The sequence below is a fragment of the Alligator sinensis genome, unplaced genomic scaffold, assembly GCF_000455745.1.
Source record: "Alligator sinensis unplaced genomic scaffold, ASM45574v1 scaffold456_1, whole genome shotgun sequence".
Lineage (NCBI taxonomy): Eukaryota > Metazoa > Chordata > Crocodylia > Alligatoridae > Alligator > Alligator sinensis.
The window spans coordinates 537,340-545,589 of NW_005842311.1; the positions used below are offsets into that span (position 1 = coordinate 537,340).

Below are 8,250 nucleotides of genomic sequence, written 5' to 3' on the forward strand. Positions count from 1 at the left end.
CCAGTGCCTTCAGCACCCTCGGATGGAGCTCATCCGGGCCTGCCGACTTAAAGGCATCCAGTTCTTCCAAGTGCCTCTGCACCATCTCAGGGTCTACGCATGGTAGTCTTGCACCTTGCTGTTGCCTCTCTACAACCCCAGTGAGAGACTTGTCGTGCCCTTCACTTAGGAACACTGAGGCAAAGAACTCGTTGAGGAGTTCAGCCTTGTCCCCCCTGTCCGTCACCAATTGTTTCTGCCCATTTAGCAGGGGTCCTATTCCTCCCTGGGCCTTCCTTTTACTCCCAATATATCTAAAAAAACAATTTCTTGTTGTCCTTTACTTGGGATGCCATCCTCAGCTCCATGGTAGCTTTGCCCATCTAACTGCCTCCCTACAAGCACGAGCAGAGGAGGTATATTCGTCTTTGGTGATCTCTCCCTGTTTCCACTTTTTATGTGCTCCCCTTTTGGCCCTTAGGCTGCCCTGGATTTCTGCGGTCAGCCAGGGAAGCCTCCTGGCCCCTTTCCCTCTTTTACCCCGCATGGGGATCGTCTCGCTTTGTGCCCGAAGGATCGTTTCCTTAAGGCACAGCCACCCTTCTTGGGCTCCCATCATTTCAAAACTCCTACTCTGCAATGCATCCTTGACTAATCGCCTGAGTTCACTTAAATCAGCTTTGCTAAAGTCTAGTACTTTCACCCTACTAGTTACCTTACCCACTCGACATCTTATGGTGAATTCTATTATTAGGTGATCACTGTCCCCAAGATGGCTACCGATCTGTAGGTCCCCTACCATGTCATCCCCTGTTGCCAATACCAGATCCAGTATGGCATTCCTCCTAGTGGGACCATGTACCTCCTGTGTCAGGTGTACACAAGACAATTCAGATAAGGGAAGTATGAAGAAATCCATGCAAGAAGAGTTAATGGAAGGAACACATTTTACAGAGAGATTTGAAGGAGGCAAAAAAGGGCAATTCATGGCAAACAACTGGAAGACCATTCAAAGTGTATTGGGTAGCTTGACAGATATGAAGCAAAGAAATAGATGAAGGAACATTAAGAAAAAGATTTGGAGGAGTAACAGAAGGGTAGGCTGACCTGAGAGCTGAGGTGTGTGGCTTTGATGATGAGAAAGAGAAGATTGAGATCTGTGTTGAGAACAATGCAGGATTATTTTCAATACCATTTTTCATACAATCTAATCCTTAATATTCTGTTCTGTTTTATATAAGTTCTTATAGAATACTTCATCATCCTAGTGCTTTTCAGAAGTGTAGTAAGTAACATGGCTGAAATCTTTCTTATAGTTTGTTTTCATCATGTACCCAGAAGTAAAATTGTGTGTGCAGGGCAAGGTTTTGTTTTGTGGAGTTTCTTCTTTTTAAATATGCTCAAGGTGGCAGTCATCTCTATTAGAAAAGGTAGAATCTAAGAAACCACACTTCCATTTCAAGCAGAGGATGATATGGTTTGCAATAGTCTTTAGTTGCTATGTTTTTTGCACAGTCCAGGTTTGGCCCCTAGAAAGGCCTGAGTTGTATGTTGATGAACTTTAACCTTGTAGTAGAAAGTTCAGTTGTGCTTGACATGCCGAGTTGTTGCTTAGAAACCTCATCTGCCGATGTAGTTAATTTATTACCTGCTTCTTTAAGCTCTATAAAGAAAAGAACCTTGAACTAAATTTGATGATTTGCAGAGTTTAATTAATAGAACCATGACATTCAAGTAAAAATAATAGCATAGAAAGAAAATAAGAGATTCTGTATAAGGAAGTGCCAGTGCTAAATAACAGTAGATGAAGCAGAAAACCACAAAAATCTCCATGTGGCAGCTTGGATAAATATCATAGATGTCATTAATAAAGAGAGAAAAATTAAAGTATCCTGAAAGGAACAGACCATCAGTGGTTTTATGTAAGACCAGGTTATATGTGTGTTTCTTTAATCAGAAATCTGTGGCGCTGGAAACAGGAGGCCATAGAGAGTGTGCTCAAAGGGCTCAAGTCAAAGGACCAGATCATTTCTATTCCTGAATACTGAAATAATGGTCACATGATATGGGAGGTCTGGTGGCAAGGCTTTTTAAATTAATCAGTCAAATAAGAAGCAATTCTGTAATAACTGGAGAATAGTTGACAATAATATTTGTATTTGAGGAAAAGGGAGAATGGATTCAACTGCAGTCTCATTAGTCTATTCAAAATAGTATAAAAACCTTTAGAACAAATTTTGAGGGAAAGAATAATTTGTGGTGTGAAGTTAAATAGAAAATGGAATTACATGCACCCTGGGTTCACCAAAATGAGATTGTGCCAGGCTAGCTTAGATAGCTATCTTTGATGAGGAAATTGGGTTTTTTTTAGACAGGGGAAATGCTCTAGATTTATGTTACTTTATGTTATTATAGAACTGATATGCTGCAACATGGAAATGTATTAGTTAAAGTGGACAAGATGGCAATTAGTACAGGAATTGAGGTTACTAAGGAAATGGCGGGGGGAAGGGAACAACCATGGCTGATTAGTCTTTCCACAATGACTGGTCTTGAGACCAATCTTATTTAATATTCCTTAGTGACATTAGGACAAAAGTAGGCAATTGTACTGTTGATGATGCAAGTTGAAAGACACCATCAGTACAAAGAAGGATTAAAATACATAGGAAGGATTGGATGACCTTGAGCACTGGAGTAGCAAAGTGATAGAATGTGCTAATTTAGAGTCATGAACTTAGGGACTAGTTATATACATCACATGCTTGGGGACATCAGTTAGACAAACAAAACAAAAGGAGAGGACAAGGTCATAGATCAGATTCCTAGAGTCAGAAGGGACCTCAATGTGCCATCTAGTCTGACCCCCTGCCCCTGGCAGGCAAGAAAAGAAACACAAACCCTGGGTGCCTGTCCAGTTTGTTTTTGAAGACTCCCAAGGATGGGGCAAGCACCACCTCCCTTGGGAGCCCATTCCAGATTCTGGCAACCCTGACCATGAAGAACTTCTTCCTAATATCCATCCTGGACCTTCTCTCTAGTAGCTTATGGCCATTGTTCCTTGTCATTCCAGGGGGTGCCCTGGTAAACAGATTGTTACCAACTTGTTGCTCTCCCCTTATGAATTTGTATGCTGCCACAATGTCCCCTCTCAGCCTTCTCATGGAGAGACTGAAGAGATTAAGGTTCCTTAGCCTTTCCTTGTAGGGCCTTCCCTGTAGGCCTCTAATCAGGAGAGTGGCTCTTCTTTGGACCCTCTCCAAGTTGTCTGCATCCCGCTTGAACTGCAGCGATCAGAACTGGACACAGTACTCCAGCTACGGTCTGACCACTAGTTTCATAGTTGGTAGGGTCGGAAGGGACCTGAGCAGATCATCAAGTCTGACACCCTGCCGTGGCAGGAAAAAGTACTGGGGTCAAGCAACTCCAGCAAGGTGTTCATCTAACCTCCTCTTAAAGACCCCCAGGGTAGGAGCCAGCATGACTTCGCTTGGAAGTTGTTTCCAGGTCCTAGCCACCCTTACAGTGAAGTAGCGCCTCCTGATGTCTAGTCTGAATCTACCCTCTGCCAGCTTGTGACCATTATTTCTAGTCACTCCTGGTAGTGCTTGGGGGAACAGGGACTCCACCAATGCCTGCTGGTCCCCTCTGACTAGTTTGTAACAGGCCACTAGATCCCCCCTCAGCCTTCTCTTGTGGAGGCTGAACAGGTTCTGGTCCCTTAGCCTCTCCTCGTAGGGTCTGCCTTGCTGACCCCTGATCATGCAGGTGGCCCTCCTCTGAACCCTCTCAGTGCTGTCCACATCCCTCCTGAAGTGCGGTGCCCAGAACTAGATGCAGTACTCCAACTGTGGCCTGACCAGTGCTGCATAGAGGGAGAGGATCACCTCCTTGGGCCTGCATGAGATGCATCTGTGGATGCATGACAGGGTGTGGTTGGCCTTCCTGACCGCATCCCCACACTGTCGGCCCATGTTCATTTTGGCATCAATAATGATTCCAAGATCCTTTTCTGCCTCTGCACTGACAAGGAGGGAGTTCCCCAGCCTGTAGGTATGCTGCTGGTTCTTCCTCACCAGGTGCAGCACCTTGCACTTGTCAGTGTTGAAACCCATCCTGTTCTCATTCACCCACCCCTGTAACCTGTCTAGGTCCAATTGCAGCCTATTCCTCCCTTCTAACATGCCCACATCCCGCCACATCTTAGTGCTGTCAGCAAATTTGAACTGGGTGCTTTTTATCCCATTGTCCAAGTCACTGATGAAGATGTTGAACAGCGCGGGTCCAAGGACAGAGCCCTGGGGGACCCCACTGCCCACATCCCTCCAGGTTGACAATGACCCATCCACTACCGCAGAGAGGGGGAGAATCACTTCCCTGGACCTGTTTGTGAAGCACCTGTGAATGCACAAGGTGCGATTGGCTCTGACAACTGCTTCATCACATTGGCGACTCATGTTCATCCTGGAGTCAACAGTGACTCCAAGATCTTTTTCTGCCTCAGTGGAGCTGAGAAGGTCGCCCCCCAGCCTGTAGGTATGATGACAGTTCTTCCTCCCTAGATGCAGCACCTTGCACTTGTCCTTATTGAATTGCATCCTGTTGCTCTCTCTCCACTTCCCCAGCCTGTCTAGGTTAGCCTGGATCTGCTTCCTACTCTCCAGGATGTTAGCTGCACCCCATAATTTTGTGTCATCCATGAATTTGGACCGGGTGCTTCCCAGCCCCTCATCCAGATCACTGATGAAGATGTTGAACAGCACTGGCCGCAGAACTGAGCACGGAGGGACCCCATTGCCCACATCTTTCTAGGTTGACACGAACCCATCCACTACCACCCTCTGAGTGCAACCCTTGAGCGAATTTGCTAAAAGGGTCTACTAGGTCCTTAGTGAAAGACCTAGTAGTTGGTCATGAGATGACCATGAATTATCAAAATGATATAGTCCTAGTGAAATAGAATGAAATCATAACATTATCAAGCTTTATCAAAAATCTGTTCTGAAAAAGAGGGACACACAGAAGTATTAATGCCATTGTACCAGATGCTAGTAAAACCTCATCTGGAATAGCGTGTCCAGGGTTTGTCTTCTTTAAACAAAAGAGAGGATGATTTGTTTTCTATCAGTACATGATGGAACAAAACACAAGGGATGGGGAAGACCTTCTCAAGATATGTCAGTGGTGACACAACAAATGGTTATTACCCAGCCATGAACATATTTAGGTTTGAAATTATAAGGTTCCTAGCTATGAGAGAAGTGAGATTCTGGAACAGCCTTACAGTAGAAATAACAGAACTGACAAATCTATCTAATTTTAAGCTTATGGTCATACATATCTGCAAATGAACTTGATGGCTTCTAATTCTATGTCCTGTATTCCTAAAGGAAATTGAGGACATGAAGTTTTCTGAGGATTCATGTCAGAATATAATCCTAATATGTGTTTGGTTATAAATAGGTTTTCTTTGAATAAATTCTATGGTGTGCACAAAAAGTACACATAATTTTGATGAACATCTATCTATATGTTCAAATACTTTTGAAAAATGTCCCCTAAACATTTTGGAGTACATTTGCACCCTTATAGGAATTTGTCTTCATCTCTTTATTGAAGAATACAGGGTTGTTACATTGCCTGCCTCTGTATTGTTGCACTATAACTACCTAAAATTCCCTGTAGTTTCATTCATATAAACTATTATTAATTTCTTCTTATAAATTATGTCAAATTGGTACTTTGTATGGGAACAACTGTTGATTTTAAAAGAAGTCCAGAGGAGAAGATTGGGTTAATCAAGCTCTCTTAATAAAGATATAAAGTTAAGAAGAGGGCATTGTATTTTGCTAGATATATATGATTTAATATTTTTCCCCAATCCAGAATAATGTGCTCTTTGCAGAAGGTATCAATAAATGTCAGGGGTTTAGGTTGTAGCCGTATTGGTCTAAGGATATAGGCAGACAAGGTTCCTTGGGTGAATTTGATATCTTTTATTAGACCAACCCAAATGGTTGGAGAATAGTTATTAAGCAATCTGCCTGGCAACTGACTCCCCAGCCCAGCCCCGGCTTGTTTAATTTTCATTCCATCCAGGAAGAGCACACACCAACTGCTGCAGCTTCCTGAGCCTGACGAAGGGTTTTTGAACCCGAAAGCCCCTTGAAGATCAGGACTGAGAGTCCAATGCACCAAATGCCCTGATGGAAGATATGTAGGAGAGACCAGACAACAACTGCGCACCAGAATGAACGCACACCGGAAATCCATCAAAGACAGAAACACCCAATTACCGGTGGGGGCACATTTCTCACAGGAGGGCCACTCTCTCTCCAATCTCTCAGTCCTGATCCTCAAGGGAAATTTACACAACACATCCCAGAGACGAGCCTATGAGCTCCATTTCATCAACCTGCTGGATACTAGAGATCAGGGACTAAACATAGACATTGGAGTACAACCAGGTCTCCTGGATTCCTTTTCCCCTCAGACTGGCCTCCCAGGGGTGAGTGACTCAAAGTCTGATTTTTCTGAAGTCCAGGGTCCTTACTCTGCAGCTCTCTTTCCTTCCTTTCCTCAGGATCCTGAACTCAATCATCTCATGGTCACTGTTGCCCAAGCTGCCATCTACTTCTATGTTCCCCACCAATTCTTCCCTGTTTTTGAGTAGCAGATTAAGACGAGCATATAACAGAGAGCCTGGGACTCTCTGTCACTTCAAGGGAGAAAATGCCTAGGGAGATCCTTGCAGGGGAGAAGGGGCACAGCTGCAGCTGTTGCCATTAACCCAATTAATGAACCTAATTAGAGGGCATCTACAGAGAACCCCGGGCGAGTCATCTGACCATGAAGGGGCAAGGCCTGGGACATATATAGGCCAGGGCCCAAACCAGGGCAAGCAGCCTGGCCCTGGAGGCTGAAGAGGGAATAACTTAACTGTAGGTTGCCTGTGGCTGAGTGGCAGACTGTGAGCGTATCATTCCCAGAGACAGAAAGTGAAGGGGCTGAGAACTAGCAGCAGACTAAAGCCTATGGTTGAGTAGGAGTATGTCATATGTAGCCAGGAGGCTAGAAGTTTAAGTATAGCTAGAAGGGCTTAGGTTTTTGTTACAGTTTAGTTTGGTGGTTTGAGTGGGACTCAGAGGGGTGGTTTTGAAGGTCCCATTAGCACCTGAGAGGAGCATGGTCTCCTTGAACCCTAGGGGCAAGTATGGGCCAAGAGCAGGCCTAGACTTGGATGCCAGGGGACCCAGAGCCTGACAAGGGCAGGACTTGGACATAGGGTTAGTTTGTTCTTTACTGCAACAAAAATTGTTTATTTTTTTGCCTTAATAAGATAATTTATTTAAGCAGCATTTAAAAACAAAACTCAATCTTTTTGGAAATTCTGTAGGATATTTCAGTAACACACCTCATAAGAGAGATCATAGGCAAATTAGAAAGTATATTTACTATGGTATATAGAAATGATAATAGCATGATCAGAAAGTGAATTGCACAATACCCATGTGTAAATCTTTCCAGCCAAAGGGTTCTTTTTTATGGTTTCTGTACCATCCTGTTAATTTATTAGAAATAATATGTAAATATAGGTCCCTGTTGGCCTCCCTCATTCTCCAAATTATTTCATAGTCAGGCAATTATTATATGCTAATGGGGAAATATTCTTTGGGCTTCAGAGTAGCTATCACAGGAATATTTTTAAAATACTTTCAAAAACCCTTTAAAATATCATTTCATTAGTATTGCATTGCCATTTTCATTTGTTTGGTGATTAGGTTTCCTAATCTTTTCATCATGGAATGATAAAGTGTAGTTCATAGATTTTGTTTGGCCAAACTCAATGTGAAAGGAAAATTCCTTAAGCTCCTGCAAAGAAAATATGGAGTCTGAACTGAGCCTTGCTACATTTAAATTAAATAAAGGGGGAAAATGATTCCTTGCAATGAGAGTTGGAAGTGCATTCCACAAAAAGAAATCTAATAGACTTAGACTCAAAATAAAAAACAAATACTGTGGTAATTTCTATTTAGAGTAATCTTTTTGATTGAAATGAAAGTAGGCAAACTCAAATATCTGAAATCGCTTTAAGTGATTTTTTTCAAACAGTAAATGTATAATCTGATCTTCCCCCCATGTCTGCTCCACCTTTTCTTTGGCATCTTCTGAGTTCTCTGACAGTAGCTTAGCTGGAGTGAGAGAGCAAAGAGGTGGGGTAAAGGTGAACTGTTCTTGAGATAAGTCTGGGTGAATAAATAAATCCTGCTG

General features: G+C 43.1%; 1 protein-coding gene across 1 annotated transcript in view; it reads left to right on the forward strand.

The window, feature by feature from the left end:
• Window positions 1-8,250, forward strand: part of CNTNAP2 (contactin associated protein like 2) — a 1,052,534-nt gene that overhangs the window by 431,515 nt on the left and 612,769 nt on the right. The window lies entirely within an intron of this gene.